Source organism: Tenrec ecaudatus, chromosome 1, assembly GCF_050624435.1.
Source record: "Tenrec ecaudatus isolate mTenEca1 chromosome 1, mTenEca1.hap1, whole genome shotgun sequence".
Lineage (NCBI taxonomy): Eukaryota > Metazoa > Chordata > Mammalia > Afrosoricida > Tenrecidae > Tenrec > Tenrec ecaudatus.
This window is the reverse complement of record NC_134530.1, coordinates 180,724,475-180,748,290: the sequence shown is the minus strand read 5'-3', so window position 1 is coordinate 180,748,290 and position 23,816 is coordinate 180,724,475.

Below are 23,816 nucleotides of genomic sequence, written 5' to 3'. Positions count from 1 at the left end.
CCCTTCCGCCCCATGGCTCTGATCTTGCTCTTCAGCCTCTTTTTGCTCCTCAAACTCTAAGAAAGTAATGTGAGTCTCTCAAGGATGTCACTCCTATTTTGATGTGGTTATAAATTGAAAAGCACAGGCTTATTTGGGGGAAGGGTTAGATGTGTCCAAAACAATAGCTTCGTATTTTGCTATTTTTGTTTAGTAAAGTTTTCCATGATTTTGTTCCAATACTTTTGTTCTCTCTCTCACTCGCTCGCTCGCTCTCGCTCTCTCTCTTGCTCTCACTCTCTCGCTCTCTCTCTTGCTCTCACTCGCTCGCTCTCTCTCTTGCTCTCACTCTCGCTCTCCCCCCCGCCCTCGTGTGTATGTAATAATAACTAGAGGAAGGTGCAGATACAGACAGAGGGACAGAAAGATGCAGAGGGAGAGGAGAGAAGAGAAAGAAGATAAAAAGAGAAACTCTTTGCCTTACATCTCCCTCTAGTTATTAGTATATCCATTATTTTTCTGCTTTCCCTTATAGCTAAAATATCCAAAAGGCTTCCTCCCAACCATGATCTGCACTTTCTTTCTTTTTTCTTTTTCATCAATTATAAATAGACATTTTAATTTTTTAAATAAATGATTTTATTGGGAGCTCATATAGCTCTTACCACAATCTATGCATCTATCGTGTCAAGCACTTTTGTACATATGTTGCCATCATCATCATTTTCAAAACATTTTCTTTCTACTTGAACCCTTGGTATCAGCTCCTCATTTTTTTCCTTCCTCACACACACCCTTCCACCCTCATGAATCCTTGATAACTTAAATTTTCATTTCTTCATCAGACTGTGTGTATGTGTGTGTGTGTCCTCTCTGCCTTCAAATTCAATGTCTAGTGCTCAGTCTTCTGATGGATCTGTACACTTCTACTCAGATGCTCATTCATCTTATCTTGAAATAAAGTCTTCCCGTAGTCCCAGAAAACTGCTTTCTGGACGTACTAGGTGTCCCTTTTTGATCTCTAGTCTAGTTCTCCTCTTCTTCTAAACCTTGACCCATGCGAGTGCTCCCCTTCTTCTAAACCTCGACCCATGTGAGTGCTCCAGCAATCCATCTTTGGAACTCTTTTATTCCCAGTGCACACTTATCCATTGAAGAACACACAGAACATAAATTTACATACGACCTCTATATTGCTCAATATCTAAGTCACTGAAAACTCTTGAATTTCTATCTCAAACACCTGAGCTTTAAGCCTTTAAATGTAGCTGCCTACTTTACATCCTCACATGTGTTTCTAATAAGAATCTCAAATCTAACTTCCTGAAAAGAATGAAGGAAAGAAAAAAAAAGACCTTTGTGATTCTCTCTTCTGAGAAACTATATTCTCAGTCTTTATTTACTCATTCTATAGAGACTCAATTTTTTTTCAGTTGCTCAGAAGAAAATATTTGGAATTATCTTTACTTCACATGCAAGTCTGATCCATTTCTAAACTAATGTGATTAGATTTACCTTGGGGGTGGGGTGGGGGGATGGAAATTCTAAGATATGGCACCAAAGCAGAATTTAAAAAAAGTGAACTTTATTAAAACTTTTGCACCACAACAAATCCATTAAGAAAATTAAAGGGCAAGCCACAAATTGGGAGAAAACATTTACAAATACTATCTGAAAAGGATATATACCTAAAATATTTGAAGTCCTCTTATAGCTCAATAATAAGGAAATAAACAAGTTGAGTAGAGGAAAAGCAGAGAGAGAGAGAGAGACTGAACGAGATGAATTGGCACCGTGACTACAACCATGGGCTCGAGCAGCAGTTGTGTTACTGTACAGAGTTGCTAAGTCAGGACCGAGTTGACAGAGTGTAACGAAGTTTACTCCCTTCCGAACACCTCTTAATTTTGATGGGATGGGCGTGTAGTCCACTGCCCACTCTCTTGCTGCATGGTACTAAGAAGGACTCTTTGTGAGGGCACTTCTCTTGTCTCTTGTCTGTTGCTCACCAACACAGTGCATGTGCCTCCCACAAACCCCCCCCCCCCAGCATTGTGTTGTATCATCTGCAGAGGAGGGTTAGCCACCAATCAAAGACCACGCAGCCAAGCATGACACAAGCTGGAATTTGAGACCCCAGCTGTCTGACACCAGTGCCCAGTGTTTGCCACAACACTAAGACTGCTTCCAGAAGCATGCAGGTGAACCACACCCGAGAGTTCGAGTTCCCAGTCTTAATGGCTCTGATTTCTTGGTGACTTGGTGCATCAGCAGGATCTGCGTGGAAACAAAATGAGAGATGTCGCTGCAATAGCCAGTCCTCCTCACATCTGCCCAAGCCTGGAACGATGCCAATCTCCCTGATCCCGACATAAACACGTTTCAGAAAAATTAAAAATTCCAAACGCTTACATAAATCCAATTTACCATCAAGATAGAAGGATAGGAATGTGTAGGATAGATGAAATCAATTCATCACAATCGTTTTTTCCTCTGGAGCATAATACATTACAACTCTTCATAGCAATTCCCGTGATTTATTAGCATCATCTGAAGATAGCTATACCTTTTAAAACAAGAATTTTTCTCAAGAGCTGCATATGCATACACACAAAATGTAATCAAGAAAATGAATAAAGTACTCATTTACATCTATGCTAATCTTACTGTCAAGAGGATTCTATAAAGAAGAATGCAGTATCAGGATTGCAAAAAGGTGTATTAACAACCTTCAACATGTAGATGACACAACCTTGCTTGCTGAAAGTGAGGAGGATTTCAAGCTTTTGCCGATAAAGATGAAGGATGGCAGCCTTCAGTGAGGATTACAGTTCAATGTAAAGGCCAAAAATGTCCTCACGACTGGACTAACAGTTCACATCAAGATAAACAAAGGAAAGATTAAAGTTGTCCAGGATCTCGTCTTGCCTGGACCCATAATCCATGGCAGCAGCAGTGAAAAAATCCAAGGGTGCATTGCACCGAGTCAATCTGCTGCCTGGGCTCTCATTAAAACGTCAAAGAGCACAGAGGTCACCTTGAGGACAAAGATGTCCCTAGTAAGCCATGGCTTCCTGGACATACAGCCAGAGGTTGCTTGGAGGAAAGGATAACTAGGCTTAATGTCTCACATCCTTTGGACATGTTATCAGGAGAGACCAGCCCCAGAGATGGCAATCAACAACCCAAAGGTCTCAGCCTGCAACGCCATCGAGCACTTCTGCTCTGCAGCCGCTGGGTCTCCATGAGTCAGCATGGCTTTAACCACAGTTGATTTGGTTTGATTATGGTGTATCACTCCTTCTGTTAAATTCCCAGTGTATTGAAGAACATAAAAGATGGCACCAACTCTAAGGCTATCCTTCCCTATCATCCTAAATGGAAGAGAGTTGGGACTGCCACCATCACCACAGCAATCAATGAGGATGACAGTAGCCAACCAATCCTAACCACAGGTACGTGGGCTGAGCACATAGTTGACATGATGCTTAGCCATATGCATACTGACAGCCGTGGCCAAGGAGGAAAACAGCCAATTCCATGTTCGAGGCTTACTGTTGTTGCAACGTGATAAAAAGAGATAAGCCTTTCCATTCTTAATTTGCTGCTATCAACACAAAACAGTTGCAGTGAGTCAGGATCTACAGGACGGCACCTAACAACAATGGACTAAACACCTTTAATTTCATGCAAATTTATCTCAATATCTGTTCCCTAAAATCTTGCTGAATCTGCTCTGAAGGAACAGTAGAAACAAACATCACTAATTCACCTGTTTTTAACAGGAAAATGAGAGAAGCACCATGTATCTGGGCGTTGGAAATAAAGCCATGTGTTATCTAGTAGCTGGGGTAAAACCAATGTATCTTCAGATTGTCCTTAGGGACTACGTCCAGGCTGCTCATGGGCCCTCATGTGGTTGTATTAGTTGAGCATGATTTGCCTCCCTATTATTGCACTTGGACTTCTGTGCAGGATTCAGGTCCTCAGAACTTCAAACACACAACATTTACTGGAATCTCAAGAAAGAACATTAGTACAAGACTTATTATCATTTTGTTTATAGCTGATAATCCATTACCACTGCATCCATCGAACTTTTCAGAAAGCTAAGGACCTGTCTGGAGGAGATGCCAATCAAGTAGAAAGGGCTGATTGAGTGTATCCTCAGTCCAATGCTCCTGGCACTCTGGTTTATAAGCAATGGATACTCTATATGGGTTTGGGCTTCATTTTTGGCAACATGAAGAGACAGTGTTTGGGACCATGTCTGACCTCTTTCAACTCTGGAGGCAGATTGCTGCAAGACTGAGTCAAAATGGCTCCACTGTCGTCCCTTTTTCCCTACTCAGACACCAACCATCCCTCCTATAGCCTTCTACTCCTGCGTCTGAGATTAATCGTTAACTGCAACAGCCACACAGAACTCAAAGATCATGGTCCAGATGATGGGGTGAAGTGCTCAGGATACAATTGTTCAGCCAGGGCAGTTTCTTCTCTGCTGTGCCTGTGGGCAGGTCTCTCTCTGGTCCTCAGCCTCTTGGCCTAGCTTCGGCCCTGCTCAAACGTATTACAAAGCTCTTTTAGGACTGACCATAGATGCCCAATGGGCATACATCTCTGCTATCAGACTCAACCCCAAAGCTCCCAGTTTCAAGTCTGTGGGTCAGCAAACCCAGAGGTACCCCATTCCACAAGCCAGCCCCTGCCTCAAACCCTCAGCGTTACTTGCTCTGTGTCTGAGGAGTTCCCAGCTCTATCCCATGCTGTGGTTCTGCTGCTCTTTGTCTGGTGTCAAAGTTGTTTTCTGTATCAAGGAAATTCAAAGGGCAGGGATGTCAGAGTCCAAAGTACTCACTCCACTCGTGACTCGTCTCTCTTGGTGGTAGTAAATCTCGTCACCTCCCACCCGCTTCCTGCTTCCAAGGTGTCTTATTTTATATCCAGTAGGATAACTCTCACAATGAGCCCTATTAACAATCACTCATAGGGGAACCATATAATCTGATCAATACATTCCCTTTGGAAAAAGACTTCACCTTGGTAAAGTAGAGGGACAGCAAAAATTTTTTAAATCTCAACAAAATGGATCGAAACAGTGGCTGCAGCAAAGGCCTCAAACATAACAACTACAAGTGTGGCGGAAGACCAAGCAGTATTTCCTCCTGTTGTACCCGGGCACATTATGAATTGGAGCCAACTGCACGGTACCTAACAACAATCTTCCCCATGTTCTCACCCAGATTGAAGAGTCGTAATAAACAATTCACTGCCCTGCACAACCCTTATTTACATTTTTATAGAATAAGAACCACATGTAGTATGTCCTTGAACACAGAAGAGGGAGCGCGCTCAGAGGAAGGCGCTGTGGCTGAGTTCAGACCTGGGTCTTCAGCCTGGGATGAGCTGTTCACCTTGCTCTATTCTCATTTGCAAACATTCTAACAACTCCTGACAGTCCTTCCGCCGGAGTATCTCCCCTATCTTTTTCTGGGAAGCTTCAGTAAGTTAATGCATTTTTTAATTGTTTAAAAAGGACATTCAGTGTTGTTTGTTTCTTTGTTTTTCTTTTTTTAAGATATCAAGATAATGCATCTGCAAACTATATTGTGGTATTTTTATTTTTAGCAATTTCCCTTTACTTATTGGTCATCCTTCCAGGAACGACAGGAGACATGGAGGAATGGTGCTTTGCTTAGGATGATAAAGGTTTCTGGACCCTAAATCTTTCATCTGTAACTATGAGGCTATTAATTGTTGGGATCACATAGATAATTATGATTAATATTATATCAAATCTACATAATTAATTTTCCCAATGGGTATGACTAGAAGTCAGCTTTATTCTTTCTAACCACATTGTTTTCACCTTTTAAACAGTCTGCTACCTCTAAATTTTAAAATCAACAACACAGTAACTACCTTTCTACTCTTAATGAAAGTATGCTCTAAGTATAAAACACTTCATGCACTATAAGTGAAGAGCCAGGTGATTTTTAATGAACTGGACATACCTGCACAGCCAGCACTCAGCGAAAGAAACAGTCTTACTTATCAGCACCTGGAATAGCTTCCTACAGCATGGGAGCAAATTTGGGGGGAACTATGTAGCAGCTTCAATGTGTCACATTTGTTCTTCAAATGGTCTCAAGATTCGGGTGAAATATACTCAAGGTAATATTTTCGGTCTTGTGGACACGTTTTAATTTTCTTCGCCTTCTATCTGAGCAATTGATGGTCTGCTCCACAGGCAGCCCCTACCTATTTTGGCTACTGATCTTGAGCTTCTCTGTTGTCTCTTCCCACAGATGCAGTCAGCTTGATTGCTTTGTATGCCATATGGTGAAGTCCATGTGTGAAGTTGTCCTTTATGTTATTAAACAAGTGTATTAACCATAATGGAGTCGTTAAGTCCAGCACAATTCTATCATATAATCTCCACTTTCATTTCTGCCACCAAGACCATATTTTTCAACTACTGTTTCTTCCTCTTTGTTACCAACTTTTGCATTCCAATGGCCAGTAGTCAAATGGCCAGTAAATAAATACATCTTGATTGTATGTTTAATCAATTTCAGACAGAAGAAGCTGGGAGAACTCTTTAATGTCTTCAACAATATCTTTAGTTGGCGCATAAATAAAAATAATGTTGTATTCATTGGCCTTCTTTGCATGCCTATAGATGTCTTCCTATCACAATCAGCATTATTCTTTAGGATAGATCTTGAAATGTCCTATTTGATGATGAACGCAGTGCCATTCCTCTGGAAGTTGTCATTCCTGGCAGAGGAAACTAATTTAATGTAAAGAAAACCAGAATCCTCCCAACTAGGCCAAGAGTTCGCATCATGATAAATGGAGGACAGAATGACATTGTCAGGGATTTCACTTTACCTACACCTGCAGTCAGTGCTCATGGAGGCGACGGTGAAGAAACCAAGTGCCATGCTGTGCAAATCTGCTGCCCAAGACCTCTTTGAAGCGTTGGCAAGCAAGAATATCACCTTGAGGACTAAGGGGTCTGACCTTGGCATGGCATCTTCATCGCCTCACGCACAGTGACGGCTGGACAGTGAATAAGAGAGACTACAGAAGAATTTATGCATTTTAATTATGGTGTTAGTGACGAATATTGTAAGAACCATGAGCTGGCAGGAGAATAAACAGATATTTCTTGGAAGAAATGCAGCTTCTTAAAAGTAGGGAGGAGAAAAAAAATGAGAAGATGATATCAAGGGCTCAAGTAGAAAATGTTTTGAAACTGGTGATGGCAACAAATGCACCAATGTGCTTGGCACATGGATGGCTGTATGATTGTGGTCAGAGTTGTACAAGCCCCCAATAAAATGTTTTTAAAAAGTAAGAATGGCAAGACATGGTCTCCCCTATTTTGGATGTTACCAGGGAAGAGTGGTCTCTGAAAAAGGACGTCATACTCAGTAAATAGAAGAGCAGTGAGAAAAAGACCTTTTACAAAATGGACTGAGCCAGCATTGGCAACAATGCGTTCCAGCATAGCAGCAGTGTGGGGCTGGCACAGGACTGCACAGTGTCTCGCTCTGTCGTCTACAGGGTCCTGATGCGCTGAGACTGAGTCTGTGTTGCCTGGACACAACTACAGCAGCATGTCTCAGAAAGGTTTGCTATGAGAAATTATAAACAGCATGTATCAGAAAGGTTTGCTATGAGAAATTATAAACAGCATGTATCAGATAAGGGTTTACTATGAGAAATTATAAAGAACTCAGTAAACCTTTACAAGCAAAAGATAAGCATTCAGTTTCACCAAAGAGGATATATAAGGGGGTACCCCCCAAAACACTGGAATTGCACTGGGCGGAGCAAAGCTTTCATAGTATGCATTTTTCCTACTAGGTGAGCATCAAGCAACTCGCTCTGGGTTGGTGTGCCCAGTAGCATTGCCTGAGAAGGTTCTTTCTGGTCAGCGAATCTCTTGAACCTTGTTTTTTGTGAAGGCCAATTTAAGAGAACAGCATGCAGCTGTGAATTTTTGTTTCTTGCTCGGGAAAATGCCGCAGAAACTGTTCTGATGTTGAGCACAGCTTACGAGGACAGCACTGTGGGAAAAATTCAAGTGTACAAGTGGTTTTCTCATTTCAAAAATGGTGAAATGTTGCTTGATGACAAACCTCATTCTGGATGTCTGTCAACTTGCTGAACAGATGAAAATGTCGACTCCTAGTGCATTTAGAGTTCGTTCCACCAGGTCAGACTGTTAATCAAGCTTTCTATTTAGAGATTTTGAAAAGGTTGTGTTACAGTGTGATACCAAAAAGGCCAGATTTGTGGCAAATGGGGGACTGGTTTTGCCACCACAATGCACCTGCTCACGCATCAATCTCAGTGCACCCGTGTTTGGCAAAAAACAGCATGGCCTCTCTTGCCCCACATACCTTACTCACGTGACTTCACTCCATGAAACTTTTTTTTGTTTCCACGAATGAAGAGGGACATGGAAGGACAGCAATTTGACAATGTAGAAGAGGTGAAGAAAATAAAACAAGGGAGGTGCTATCAGCCATCCAAACAGATGACTTTGGAAAATGTTTCCAAGAATGGAATCGCAGATTTGACAAATATATTAAGTGTAATTGAGAGTACTTGGAAGGTGATAAGGTTGCTTTCTTAAAAAAAATTAAATATATAGCGTAGAGAAATATCCCATTTGTGTATGGGGGGGTCCACTCTCATATGGTTATTAACAAGCACGTAAGGTGTTCCATTTCACTTATAAAATAAAACAAAATGAAAAATAACAAGTGCTGATGAGGATGTAGAGAAGAAACATTGACCCATGGCAGGTGGGAATGCAAAATGGCACAGCAACTATGGAAGAAAGCATGGTACTTGCTTATATTGTTCAATATAAATCCACTATACCTCCTAGCCATTCCATTCTAGGTATGTACCCAAGAGACTTGAAGACAAGATCATTCTTCCTATTCTATCTTCAATAAAAAACAAGCATGAATGCCTGTATTCAGAGTGGTTATACATTGGAATCAACTTGACAGTAGTGGGTCATGCCTATACTCAGTCTAAGTATAAAGTTAATGGCCTGGGTGTATTAATCATCACTTTTTCTCACAATCCATTTCAGATGTTGTTCTCCATGAGTGATACCTCCAGGTTTATAGCACTGCTTTTTGATGAAGTTTCCTCAGGTGCAGCAGGAAGCTTTTTCCCAAATGGAGCTGCCAATAAAGGGCCCAGTGAGTGCAGGGAAGTAGGCCAGTGCTACAGGTTTCAGTACTCATGCCTTGTGTCCTGGGCCTATAACCCACTCACAAATGCCCTGCTTTGATGTAGTAAGACCCAAGTCCATCCATGAAACATCTGAAAGGCCCAAGATGTCCAATCCCAGATTTCCCTTGAAATTCATAATTTATTGTTATTTACTTTTTCTGATGGTATGGGTACATAGCGGTGCATCTGTGGTCATGCCATAAGAAATAGTTTTAAATGATCTTTATTAATTCAGCTGTGAGATAAATTACTCAGAGACCACTGATATCTCAACAGAATACAAGTCGCACCTAAACAATATCTTCCAAATGCCTACAAAAAGGACTTCAAAATAAGCTCTTCAAATGCCAAAAGTAAGGTTAATTATTCAGCCTCAAGAATCCTTCCCAACGGTGCCTTTGCAATCATGTCTCACTGCTCTTCTATAGCAATTCCTTACGCCCGCCCAGTTGTCTTCTAACTCTGAGGGCATGGTTGACTAGTTGCTCTGTGCCAGGAGCATTGCCAAGCCCTGGTTTTCAACCATGAGCAGAAACAGAAAATGAGCCCTGTCTTCATGAAGTGTGCAGTCTAACGGGAGAGAGGCAGTAATTGAATCACCTACAAGCAAATAGCTTGATCTTTCCTGCTCCACACTTCTTTGTTTATGTAGTTTCTGTCCTTTGCTTTGACTTTTAATTTAACTAGTAGCTCTAATTCTGCAACTGTATATTGAGCACAGATTACACACAAGCCATGTCGTAGGTGCCACAGGAAACAGAGATTAATAAAACATAGCATTTGTTGCCTTAAAATGTCCACCTTTTTTAAGGGACGACAATGTCACAATATCTACTATCCATGACAGACAGAGTAATGCCATAAGAGATGCCACAGGGTTTAGAGCAACCACAGACCAGTTTAAGTGGGAAAGCTAGAGCAAGATGAACACTGATGCTTGAAGAAGGAGTAGCGAAGGAGAGGGCATCATGTTACAGGTAGAGTGATGAGCATGAGCAAATCCACCAAAACAGGAAATGTACAAATCATCCAGCATTATAGTTCAGCTCCAACAGTACTTAGCACAGCAACTTACTCACAGTCAGTGCCCAATACATAGAGAGAGGGGGATGCTTAGGGGATGCTTAGACTGTCCCAGTTAAATAATAATTTAAAGGAATCCAAGTGTCCATGAATATCTCTCTCTCTCTCTCTCTCTCTCTCTTCCTCTCTCTCTATCTCTCTATCTCTAGCTCTCTTTCTCTATCTCTTACACACACACCCCTTCCAGCCCAGCAGACATTTCCAAAGTGGGACTATAAGCTCCAATATGTTATAAAAACACACAAAATAAGGGAAGCTAAGAGCAGACTTCTCTTCTGAATTATGCTAATGTTAATGGATCTTAGCTTTGTCCTTTGAGGATATTAGCAAATTATGGATATGAGCAAATTTCAACCTCCAACAATACTTTGAAGAATTTGTATTTCATGGGCATTCCTAGGATGTTAATAAATTGTGCGTACAAAAGAGTTATGGCCTCAGATTAGCTCAAAGAAACTCAACAAACAAGTTTAAAACAAGCGCCTTTTCCATTGTTTTGAATATTATGTCACCTAGATTTTCCAGGAGGAGGATTTAGTAGAATGATTTCCCAAGTGTATTTGACCAGAGAAGTTTTTTCATTTAATAATGATTCTCATGGAACATGTTTTCCATAGAATGCTCAATGATTTAGATATGTTAGAAACAATTATTAGAAAAATAAAGAAAATTAAACCCATAATAATTTGCCTAAATTATAGAAACAGAGGTTTCAACCAGAAAATTGTCAGTTTCCAGGAAATCTTGAAGATGCGTGATACATCTTTTCCCTACTCCTTTCATCCCCTATCTTACTATACGATCAAATATTCATTAAGCCTATATTACATAAGCCTATGCCTTACCCACTAATTAACATGATCTGGTTTGCTTTCCAGCCTAGCAATTGCCACCTTACCTCTTTACTCCATCCTGTTATTAGGATGACTATCTAATTCAAAATATGCTTAATTGGATCCCTGAACATAGAATCCCAAATCATCTCAAGTGAAATTTCGCTAGCTGGTATGCTTTTTGGTATAAGACTCGTAAACACAGAATTGGCCCTTTCTATGTTAGCTACTTCCCAAGAGTACTTGTGTCTTCTTATCCCTTCATGATCCTTCATCATAAAATAGTTCATTTCAACATTAGCAAAAACCAACTGAGTACCCTTTAAAATACTTTAATTCTATAATACAATAACTTTATAAGTTCACCATTATGATTATACCATTAAAAAATATCTCCCTGAGGCACAGAAAGGTCCAGGAGCTTTCACAGAGTCAGTCACACATAGAGTGATGAAGCCAGTATGCACTATAAGTACGGTCAAAGATACAGCTCCTAACCACCACCACTACCTGTCGGAGAGACAGAGAGAGGTCAAGAGAATAGCATGTCATATCATGACCCGCACCTCTGCCTTTCAATCCTTGCAAAAGTCTGTTTGCCCATATGTCCATCTCCCATCCACCTCTCCCTCCTCCTTACAGCCTCAGCCCCTCCTCTCCAGTCTTCAGAGGATTAGCAATCCATCCAGTCCTCAAACAGCATCAAGTTGTTCTGATCCTGACACTCTCAGGCTTGTCACATGGTGCTTTGTGTCCCTACTCCAGAAGGTGAAACTGTTTGCCAAAAGCTCATCCACCCATTCCACCTTCAAAAGAAACATCTTAAGTTTAGGAGGAAGTTGATTGTATAGCATTAGCCATTGTTCCAGGCAACACAGTGTGGCAGAAAATCAACAAACATAAATCACTCGTTCAATTAAAATTTCTCTTTGACAATTTTCTCTAAATTTCCTGTTCGGCCTTCAAACTAATAACACTGGATTTTCCTCTAGCTTTGCCCCTGAGTAGCCTGTCGCAATTTTCAATGGTTCCTCCCAGGAAAAGGAAACGTTCCCTTCGTCCTCTTTCTTCATCTGCTCTCAGGAGACTTCACTTGCCAGTCCTTCTAATTTCCTCTTGAAATCTTTACTTTCACCTCTTTTCTCTTCCCCTCGCATTGCTGATTCATCTCTCTACTCCTCTTTGCCTCCCACTGCTGTGTGACAAATCTCTTTTAAAATAACGCTGATGACTCACCCTGTGGATACTGTATTCCATTTATATGTACTTTGCTTTTATCCCCAAGGGGCGTCAAGAGTTTCAGAGTTATTCAAGCTTATTTTTGTCTCATCTTTGTAAAGAAGAAGAAAAGAACTGTCTGTCATAGGGAATAAAATATGCAGCTGGGCAGAATTGTTTGAGCGAAGGCTAATAACTAGATTTTTCATTTTCCATGACTCCATTCTCCATAGTTCCCCTTCCTTGTTTGTTTGTTTGTTTGTGGAGCATGTGGGGAGGGGATAAGGGGGAGTCTATTATTGGATACACCCACCAGAACCTGGACTAAAATCTTACCAATTCACCGTACTGGTTTCTATCCAGTCGCCCAAGCTGGAAACCCCAGAGCTGTCTTCATTCTTCTTGTTTATTCCTGACACCAATTGTTAGCCAAACGATGTCCATTCTGTCTTGGGCATCCTTGTTTCTCTTTAGACCATCATCTCTGCCAACCTGGACCAACGTAATGGTCAACTGAGTAGTTTCTGCTGCCCTCAACTATTTCCTACATGTGACATCAACTCCTGCAAGTGACTGTTCTGGATTTCATTTCATATTATGTTATCTGAACATGTTTATCATGGCATACAAGGCCTTCTCTTCCTGCTCTCAGACCAGTCCTTTACAAGCCCTGAGCTCTATAGCCTAGCCATCTTCGAAACCTGTGGTTTTCTCAATGATACTGGTGAGGGTTAAATTGTGTTCTCAAAAGGATAAACTGGATGTTGCTTGAAGTTAAGCAAGCAGCCATCTGGCAGGGAAGTAACAAAGCCCTCATGGAGGAAGCACACCAGTCTGTGTGATCACAAGGAGTGGACGGGATCAGGTATCAGGCATCAGAAGACCCCAAACAAATAATCATATGGATGTGAACCAGGAGTGTCGGAGTGGATACCCAAAGTCCATCTGTAGACCATTGGACATCCCCTCACAGAAGAGTCACAAAGAAGGGACAAGCCAGCTAGGGTACAGTATGGCACCAACAAAACACACAAAATTCCTCTAGTTCATTAATACTCTCTCCCCCTCATTTTCATGACCCCAGTTTTGTCTTACAAACCTGACTAGACCAGAGCATGTACACTGGCACAGATAAGAGCTCTCAACACACAGAACCCAGGACAAAACAAACCCCTCTGTACCAATAATGAGGGCACCATGAGGGTGGGGGGAGGTGGGGGGAGAAGAGGGAGAAAGGGGAAACCAATCACAATGACAAATGCACATCCCCTGGGGGACAAACAACAGAAGCACGAGTGAACGGAGACAGTAGATGGTGTACAATATGAAAATAATTTATGAATTATCAAGGGCTCACTAAGGAGGGAGGGGGAAAAGAGGAGCTGATACCAAGGACTCAAGTAGAAAGAAAATGTTTTGAAAATGATGATGGCAGCATAGGTACAAATGTGTTTGGAACAATTGATTATGGATTGTTATAAGAGCTGTAAGAGCCCCCAATAAAATGATTTATAAATAAAATATAAACTGGATGTCATGCAAGGACTGGCATTCCAACTAAAACACTCCTAGGGACTTCTGGGATTACCCTTAAGGAAGGCTATCCGCTACAGCAATTAGAAGTCTGAATTCGGACTTGCAATCTCCAAAATAGTGAGAAAACATATATCTGTTGTTCAAAGTCAGAGAGAGAAAACCTAAAAACAGTCTTTTTCTGTGTAATCAAGATAAGATGAGAACACACTGAGTTAGAGTGGATCCTAAGAGCAAGGGCTAGTGTCCTTTAAGAAATAGGAAAATATGGACGCAGAGAACTAGATAAACTCATAGAGAATTTGACCATCAGAAGAAATTGGAAGAATGCAGCTATGAGTTAAGGAATGATTGCCAAGATTTCCACCAACCATAAGAAGCTAGAAAGAGGCAAGGAAGGATTCTTCCCTAGAACATTCAGTTGAAAAACTGTCCTTTGAAGATGTTGATTTCAGACTTCTGGTCTCCAGAACTGTGAGGGAATAAATTATGCATTCCTGCTGTTTTTGTTTTTTGATGCTACCCAGTTTGCGATATTTTGCTACATTTACCCTAGAAAAGCAATAAGAGGCCCTGCTGACTCCCTAGTTAGGCACTGGACTGCTAACAGAAAGACGGGTGGCTTGAACCCATGCAGAGGTCTGTAGAAGAAAGACTTTATGTCCTTATGCTACAAAGATTTCAGCCAAGAAAATCCTATGGGATAAATTCCACGATGCCACGTGGAGTCACTGTGAGTTGGCATAGACGCTGGTGCCAACATTAGGAAACTAGCACATAGACCATCGAGGGCAGAGTGGGTTACAGACAGGCTGCTAGCCACAAGGTCAGCACGTTGGAACCAGCAGGCCCTCCACAGGGGACAGATGAGGCTTTCTACCATGGCAACTGTTTCCATCCTAGAAAAACACTGAAGCAGTTCTACACACTCCTATTGGGTTGCCAGGAGTAGAACTGAGCCCATGGCAGTGAGTCTGGTTTGGATTTGGTGATGGCACTCCTACACTTGTCTTTGGCTTGATAGCCCATCTGTACATTCTGCTTCTGGCAAGCTCTTCCTTGTTTTGTTGGATTTTTTTTAAATCATTTTATTAGGAGCTCATACAACTCTTATCACAATCCATACATACATCAATTGTGTAAAGCACATTTGTGCATTCATTGTCCTCTTCATTCTCAAAACATTTGCTCTCCAATGAAGCCCCTGGCATCTGGTCCTCATTTATCCCCTCCCTCGCCACCCCATCCATGAACCCTTGATAATTTATAAATTATTATTTTGTCATATATTGACCTGTCCGACATCTCCCTTCACCCACTTTTCTGTTGTATGTCCCCCAGGGAGGAGGTCACATGTAGATTCTTGAAACTGGTTCCCTCTTTCCATCCCACTCACCCTCCACTCTCCCAGTATCACCCCTCACCCCCTGGTCCTGAAGGGATCATCTGCCCTGGATTCCCTGTGTTTCCAGTTCCTATCTGTGCCAGTGTACATCCTCTAGTCTAGCCAGACTTGCAAGGTAGAATTGGGATCATGATAGTGGTGAGGGGTCGGGGCCGAGGAAGCATTTAGGAACTATAGGAAAGTTGTATTTTTCATCATTGCTACATCGCACCCTGACTGGCTCGTCTCCTCCCCAGACCCTTCTGTAAGAGGATCTCCAGCAGCCTACAAATGGGCTTTCGGTCTCCACTCCGCACTTCCCCGCTCATTCACTATGGTAACATTTTTTGTTCTGATGATGCCTGATACCTGATCCCTTCAACACCTTGTGATCATACAGGCTGATGTGATTCTACCTTGTGGACTTTGTTGCTTCTGAGCTAGATGGCCGCTTGTTTACCTTCAAGCCTTTAAGACCTCAGACGCTATCTCTTTTGATAGCAGGCACCATCAGTTTCCTTTACCACATTTGTTTATTCACCCACTTTGTCTTCAGTGGTTGTGTCGGAAAGGTGAGCATCACAGAATGCCATTTTAATAGAAGAAAATATTCTTGCATTGAGGGAGTACTTGAGTGGAGGCCCAATGTCCTTCTGCTACCTTAATACTAAACCTATAAATAAATGCATATATATCTATTTCCCCATCCTCATATATAAATATATTTGCATATGTATATGTCTTTGTCTAGACCTCTATAAAAGCCCTTTGCCTCCCAGCTCTTTCCTCTATTTCCCTTGACTTCCCTCCTGTCCCACTATCATGCTCAGTCCCCACCAGGGTTTCAGCAATTCCTCTTGGTTACATTACCTTTGATCATTCCCTACCAGGCCTCCCACACCCACCTCACCACTGATTTGGATCACTTATTGTTCCCTTGTCCTTGAGTTTGTTAACACCACTACCTTTCCCCCCAACTCTCCCTTTCCCATGTCCCCCAGGAACTGTGGGTCCCATTGTTTTCTCCTCCAGTTTGCTCATCCAGCCTATCTTATTTAGACAGACCTGCAGAGATAATAACATGCATAAAAACAAGACAGAGCAAAACCAAGCAACAATATACAATAAAACAACAACACACCAATGATAAAAACAAAACACAACAAAAAAAGAAAAGCTTGTAGTTAGTTCAAGGATTGTTTGTTGGCCTTTAGGAGTGATTTCCAGTCCAGTCTGTTGGGGCACCACACCCTAGGCCAAAGTCCATAATCAGCATTCCCTGGGGACCTTGCCGCTCCATTCCCTTGCTGTTCTGTTGCACCCCTTACTGCTTTGTCTTGGTGTGGCGGGATCAGATCTTTCCAATTAGAGTAGCCAGTCCACAGAGAGGACCACATGGCCGGCCCCACTGTGAGACATGATGCCCCTCACTGACCCATAGCCCTACAGGGGACGACACCTGAGACACAGTGTCGGAATTGCACCCACTCTTGCTTGTTTTCACGGTGCCAATTTTTAACATTTTATTGACATATAATTTGCATACCATATAATTCAATGGTTTAAGTATATTCAAAGGAGTTGTATGATCATCACCACAATTAATTTTAAGAAAAAAAAATTTCTTTTTTTTTTTTTAAAGTATTTATTGTGAGTTCGGTGAAACTTTACAGAGTAAATCTATTTTCCATTCAGCAATTCATATGCTTTTTGTTTCAGATCATTCTTTTTTTTTTAATTTTAACAATTTATTGGGGCTCATACAATTCTTTTCACAGTTCATACATATACATACATCAATTGTATAAAGCACATCTGTACAGTCTTTGCCCTAATCATTTTTTTCTCTTTTCTTCTTTTACATTTTATTAGGGACTCATACAACTCTTACCACAATCCATACATATACATACATCAATTGTATAAAGCACATCCATACATTCCCTGCCCCAATCATTCTCAAGGCATTTGCTCTCCACTTAAGCCCCTTGCATCAGGTCCTCTTTTTTTTCCCCTCCTCCCTCCCCATTCCCCCCTCCCTCATATGCCCTTGGTAATTTATACATCGTTGTTTTGTCACATCTTGCCCTATTACCTCCTCAATAACTGTAAGGAACTATTAATCTAGTTAATGTCTCTATAGATTTACCTATCCAGATTTTCATATAAATACAATCATACAAAAAGCAATAGAATACAATAAAATACTAAAAAAAACCTTCAAAAGAAAGCAAAAAATAATAGAAACAAGAAAAAAAATTAAAAAATAAGTCAAAAGGGGGTGCAGGGGAGGAGGGGCGATAAAAGGGAGACGATGTCAAGGTACCCAGGAAGAAATAGGATGCTTGTGAACTGATTTTGAAAGGAATGGTACAATTCCACTTGACAAGACTGAATGATGCAATCTCATGAGATTTGGCTTAATTCACCAATAAGGATAAACTAAAAGATCACACAAAGAAACCTAGATTCGGGCATGGTTTAGGGTCTCACCCTAAATCCCAGCTCCAACTTCAGAGCAATTAGTTCTTACATCGTGGCCCTGCTCAATGCTCGCCTCAGGAAGGGAACACGGAGGGAAGGGTGTCACGCCAAATGTGGCGAAGAAATTAAATGGTGCCCGGATATCAAATAAAACCATGTCTGGGGACTTAAAGGCTTGTCTCTGAACAAACAGCCAACTAAGTCCACATGGAAGAAGCACACCTTCATCAGCCAATGCAGGATTGTGAAGCATATAATCTGAAATTGAAGGGAGGGGTTAGTATCAGAGCCTAAAGTCTGAGAATCTGATTTGCAAAAGGCTATGATGGCAGTGGAACCCAAGATTCATTGGAGGAACTGCAATCTCCGGGGAACTCCCTCTGTACACGAATGAGGGAGAGGAGGAAGGCGTCACTAAACAGAGTGCACTGGTGGGTTGAGTAGAGAAGGTTGAAGGCAGAACCTGACTTGAACAGTTACAGCTTGTCAGCAGATTCCCCCTAGGATGCATGCTGGATCAGCTATGGTTTCCAAAGTCTTAATTATTGGGTGGTTGTATTGTTTTGTGTTTTTTATTGTACATATTTGTTAGTCTGGGTTGACAAAAGAAACAAATTCATGGATACTCATATGTGTATAAGAAAGAGGTTTATATAAAAGAGCTATTGTATATTGAGAAAACATCCCATCCCAGTTCAGATCAAGTCCATAAGTCCAATATTAGACCATATGTCTGATACCGGTCTAAAAATTCCTCTTCAGACGTACGTAACGCATGCAATGACGCCGAATGCAGGAAGATCACAGGCCAGTGGATGGAAACTCTTGTGGATCCAGTGGCGGTGGAAGCATATCGGCGCTGGTGTGCGTCTCCACATGGCTCCTCCGGTTCCAGTGCCCTAGCTCCATCAGTGTAGCTTCATCAGGATTATCATCAGGAATGTCTCACAGCAAGCATGTCCCACCTCCAGGGAGGAAGACAAGAGTTCCAGAATCCTTAGAAGAAGGCCATGCCCCTACAGAGTCCTCATTGACTGTGACCTGATTGACAGGTTAGACTCCACTCCTTTTCAAGTTGACAGGAGATTATGTAACTGCCACAGGGTATCTTGGGAGTGTATGTCATTGGGGGTCACCCTCTTGAAGTTGCAGTATATGTTTTTCATTTTTTGGTGGATGAAAACCAGGACTGATGAACCTATAGTGTCAGCAAGTGGAATAAGGGTTTGGGTGGGAGGGGGACACAGAGGTGGTGACAGAGCTGATGACGTCAAAGAGTCCATACAGAAAATAATGTTTGGAAACTGCTTGTGGTAGCGAATGTACAATTCTGCTGGATATGATTGAACAACGGAATGATTTGATATATGTATTAATCCCAATTAGGGAAGAAAAATAAATAAATAAGAAGGAGTCAAAAGGGAAATACATCCTAAGATGTTAAAATTTAACATTAGTAGATCTGCAGCAATCCACTGTCCAAAGTACTGTGTCTGAAGGCAAGACTATCCACATCCCTGGTGAGTGGTGGGAGGGAATTTCAGAGTCCCACCTGGGGACTCCGAAAATGGATTTAGGGTTTACACTGTCATCCATAACCTTCTGCAAACTAGGTGCTCAATATTTAAACTCTAATACAATTCCCTCTTTTGATCTGGCATTTTATTATTTATAATCCTAAAATTACAAGGAGTGGTATGCTCCTTCTGTGTAGACTTAGCTGACTCCTCACTTAGATGGCTGCTCATTTTAAGACAAGTTTTGAGACTCCAGACACTATTCTTTCTGATAACCATCACAAAGAAAGATGGAACCACCAGATCTCTTCATCACACTTTGCTATAGCACCCATAACTTCAGTGATCACTTCATGTGGGAAAGTAATGGGCAAGGCCATATCAAGAAAACTAATTGTTCATAAATTAGGTTTTACAATTAAGTGCAAACTCAAAAGCAATTTATATATCTAAAGTTTACATACGCATGTCCCTGGTACACTTTATCAGCTTGTCTCTCTAACAATATTATTATTAATCTAGACAATGATATGGAATTTAAATTATTATTGAGAAAAGGAAAATAATATAGAGGAAAGTGTTCCTGTGCTGAAGAACATGGAATGATTATTATATAGGTTAAGAACTTAACTGAACATTGAGGAAATGAAGAAAACTATGAGGAAATTGACAAATGACAAAGATTTTAATAAACCTCATTCAATAAGACAAAACTATGCCTGCAAGACTAAGACATGTCACACACAAAAAGCAAAGAAGTATGAATATACTAAGTCTATAGTAGTCTCAGTTGGCAGTTATTGGGAAATATCAAAGTTAAGAGATTTGAACCAAAGTTTACTGATTTCCAAATCCACGACTTTGCGAAAGTCATCCTCTGCTATTTCTCACACTAGAGACTTTCAACTTTAATTAAAAAGGAGTATTTCAGTTCCTTTCATTTAAAACAGGCGTATTTAAGATAAAATCTGGTTCTCTTAGTAGGGTATCTGAAATAGTTCAAGTTTATTGTGCCAACCTGACTGATAAACACATGTGGGGTTAATAGAAGGGTGGAAGATAGATGACTAGGTGAGCCTCACATTTCTAGTTCTCAGGCCTCTTGCTTTGTGATGGTCGCACCAGGGTGCAGCTGCCTTAGTCACTTCCCTGCTTCAGCTGGCAAAACTCACTTCCTGCAAAACATCCTTGAGGAGAAGCCACATGAACTTACCCCGATGCAGCCCTGGGTGCTGGAGCAGCCGTGTGGAGACCCCTGCCAGCACTGAGATGCTTACATGCTCACTGAATTGGCTTTCCTCCTGGAGTTAGCATCCTTGCATGTGTTTTGTGAGATGGAGGAAGACTTTGTGGATTGATGTCAGACATATGGGCTAATGTTGGGCTTGGGTAGCACTGGGTTGAGATGTTTCCTTGATGTGCACTTACCCTTTATATAAAACTCCCTTATACATATGTGTTTCTGTGGATTTGTTTCTCTAATGTACCCAGACTAACACAGTATCCAAATCACATAATTCTGGTGTAGTCTATGAAAAATGCTGTGCACCTCAAAAATATGTGTGTGCATGCGTGTGTGTGTGTGTGTGTGTGTGTGTGTGTGTGTGAAATCCAGGTGGTAGAGGCCTAATTTTTTTAAAGAGGCCTAATATTTATATCATCTCTTCTCCAGATTTTTTTTCTAAAATCCCAGGACAGATTTAAATATTCCTTCTTCTACATTTCCCCATAGCTTCTTAGTATAACAGCTAGAGCAGAAATACAGGACGTAGAGACAGTTTAATACAAGAAGTAGAGACAATTTCTTAAAAGTGAGGATAGAAAGATTTCATTCCACATATGAGAGGGTAACCGAAAGAACCCGGAATTGTGGAACACATCTTTTCTAGTACTCATTCCCCTCCCACCCACCCCCAGGCGAGCATCCAGCAACTCACTCTGAATGAACGCACCTAGTGGTGTCACCTGGGAAGGTCCTCTCTGGTCACAATAAATTATTTTTTCATAAAATCTGGTTCACTAGAACCTATGTAGTGTTTTGGTGATGGCCGATTTAAGAGAACAGGATAGAGGCACAGTGCATTACAGGTTGCACTGTAACTGTACAGTCAGCAGTTCAAAACCACCAGCAGACCCATGAGAGAAAAATAAGGCTTTCTACTCCCTTAAAGATTTACAGCCTTAACCACCCACACAGATAGCTCTATTCTATCCTACAGGGTCTCCATGAGTCAGAATCAATTCAATGAGAGTGAGTGAGTGAGTGATCTTATGTAGAAGGATGCCTAGTGGCATACCACTTAAGCCCCCAGCTGCCTAGAAAAAGGTTAGTGATTTGAACCTAGCAGCAGTTCCACCATAAACAACTGTTGATCTGTTCCCACATAATGTACAGCCTAGGAAACCCTGAAGGAGAGTCATATAAGGTGATTGTGAATCAGAATCTACTTGATGGCACATAGCAACAATAATCCATCCACTTGAGGTCCCTGAGTGTCATGAATGGCTGTTTTGGATTACTAATTTAAAGGTTAGTAGTTTGAGCCTACCTACTGACATCACAGAAGAAATATCTGTGGATCAGCCTCTTTAAAGAGGATAGCAAAAAGCCTAACTCTCAGAACCTCAGTTCCACTTTGAACATATGGAATCAACTTGAGTTGGATTTGACTTGAAGGCAATAGGTTTAGGGTTGTAGGGAGTTAACATGGTTATTAAGATCAATAAAACGTGATCTGGACAATAAAAGAGAGAAGCGGGGCCTGAACTCAGACTAACTTAGAACTAAGTCCTAATTTAGACTGGGGACATCAGAAAGGGCCCCCTGAGGAACTCATCCAGGGACTGTGTTGCTTGGAGCATTCAAATGGGAATAGTTCTTGATGCCTGTGTTAGTCTGGGTAGACTAGAGGAATTAATTCAAAGACACTCATGTGTATAAGAAAGGGCTTTATGTACAAGAGAAATTGAATATTGAGAAAATACCCCAGCCCAGTCTAGATCAAGTCCATAAGTCCGATATTAGCCCATATCTGATTCTAATCTATAAATTCCTCTTTAGACTCACAAAAGACATGCGATGACACCGGATGCAGGAAGATTGGGTGGAAAGTCTTATGCAACCAGTGACAGTGGAAGCGTTTCAGCTCTAGAGTGGGTCTCCGCATGGTTCCATCAGCTCCAGTGCTCTAGAGTAACTCCATGTGGGTCTCACAGGGAATGAGCGTGTGTCCCGCCTCCAGCAAGCTATCTATCTTCTTAGCGTCCCCAGAGGAGGTCATCAAGCTGTGACCTGATGGACAGGCTAAACTCCATGCCTTCACTCTTAATAGTCTCAAATTGACAACAGATTATGTAACTACCACAGTGCCTGTTCTTATTCTGCACTAAATCTTCAGCTTCGTGACAACAAATTTGGTCCTATGCCCAGGCCATGGTCCCCTCCAGATGTCCAAAAAGTATTCAGGAGGTTAAATCATTTGGAAAAGGCCTGCCTGAGGTCTTTGGAAGCACTGATACTATCTTTACTGCCGATCACTGAATTTTGAGAATTTTTCCGCTCAAGGTTCTTTAGGTCCCAAGAGTGAAACATTCCTTGCAGACCAAATTAACCAAAAAGGAACGCAAATAAGAAGAGAATCCCCAGAAATTCAATCCTCTCTCTTCAAAGCCCTGACTTCCTACAGCCAAGAAAAAGGGTTAACCTTGTTCACCTGACTAAGCAGTAAAGGCCCATGAGGAAAAGTGAAAGGCCATACTATACCAGGCCAAACTCTAGTCATCAGATCCATCTGACTCCTAGTTCCCATCATGTTCTTCACACGCAGTTGTCTACCCAGCAGCCAGTGTTGTTCCCTGTGGGCATGATGATGAAGTACACATTTCTCTGTCTGACAGACAAGGCCCTTTGTGATGAGTCCTCTGTGTCTCACTTTTTTTTGTCTCTCTGCCACCACTCCTTCGGTTGCTTAAATTTTACTCTGTCTGTAATCTTATTAAAATAGTTGTTTTCTTTAATGCATCAAGTTTTCTCTACCTCCAAGTCTTTGTATGCATTGTTCCCATTGCCTAGAAGGCACTGAAAAACCTCTGGGTAACTCTGACCTATCGTCAGACCTCAAGTTAAATGCCATTTCCAAGGGAACCCAGTCCTGACACGCCCCACCTGTAAGACCGGGGCAAGTTCTCTTCTCCATACTTCACAGTTCAGACCTTCTGTCCTCATTACACTGTGTTGAAATTGTCTGCTGAAAAGCCCCCCCACCCCCACCCGCCACCATGTACTGCACACTGCTTGGAGGTAAGGACTGTCTGGTTTCACCATTGCATTCCAACACCTGGAAAACATCTGGAATGCTTTAGACACAGAGTACACATCTGTTGATTAAGTGAGTACATGAAAGAATGGTTCCAGTCCTTGGGGAAAGGGCTGGTGGTTCCGTGAACCCAGGCACTTCAGTTTGGGGCATATAGTACACAGCAAATACTTACTGGACTAATGCATGAGTGAATGAAGTA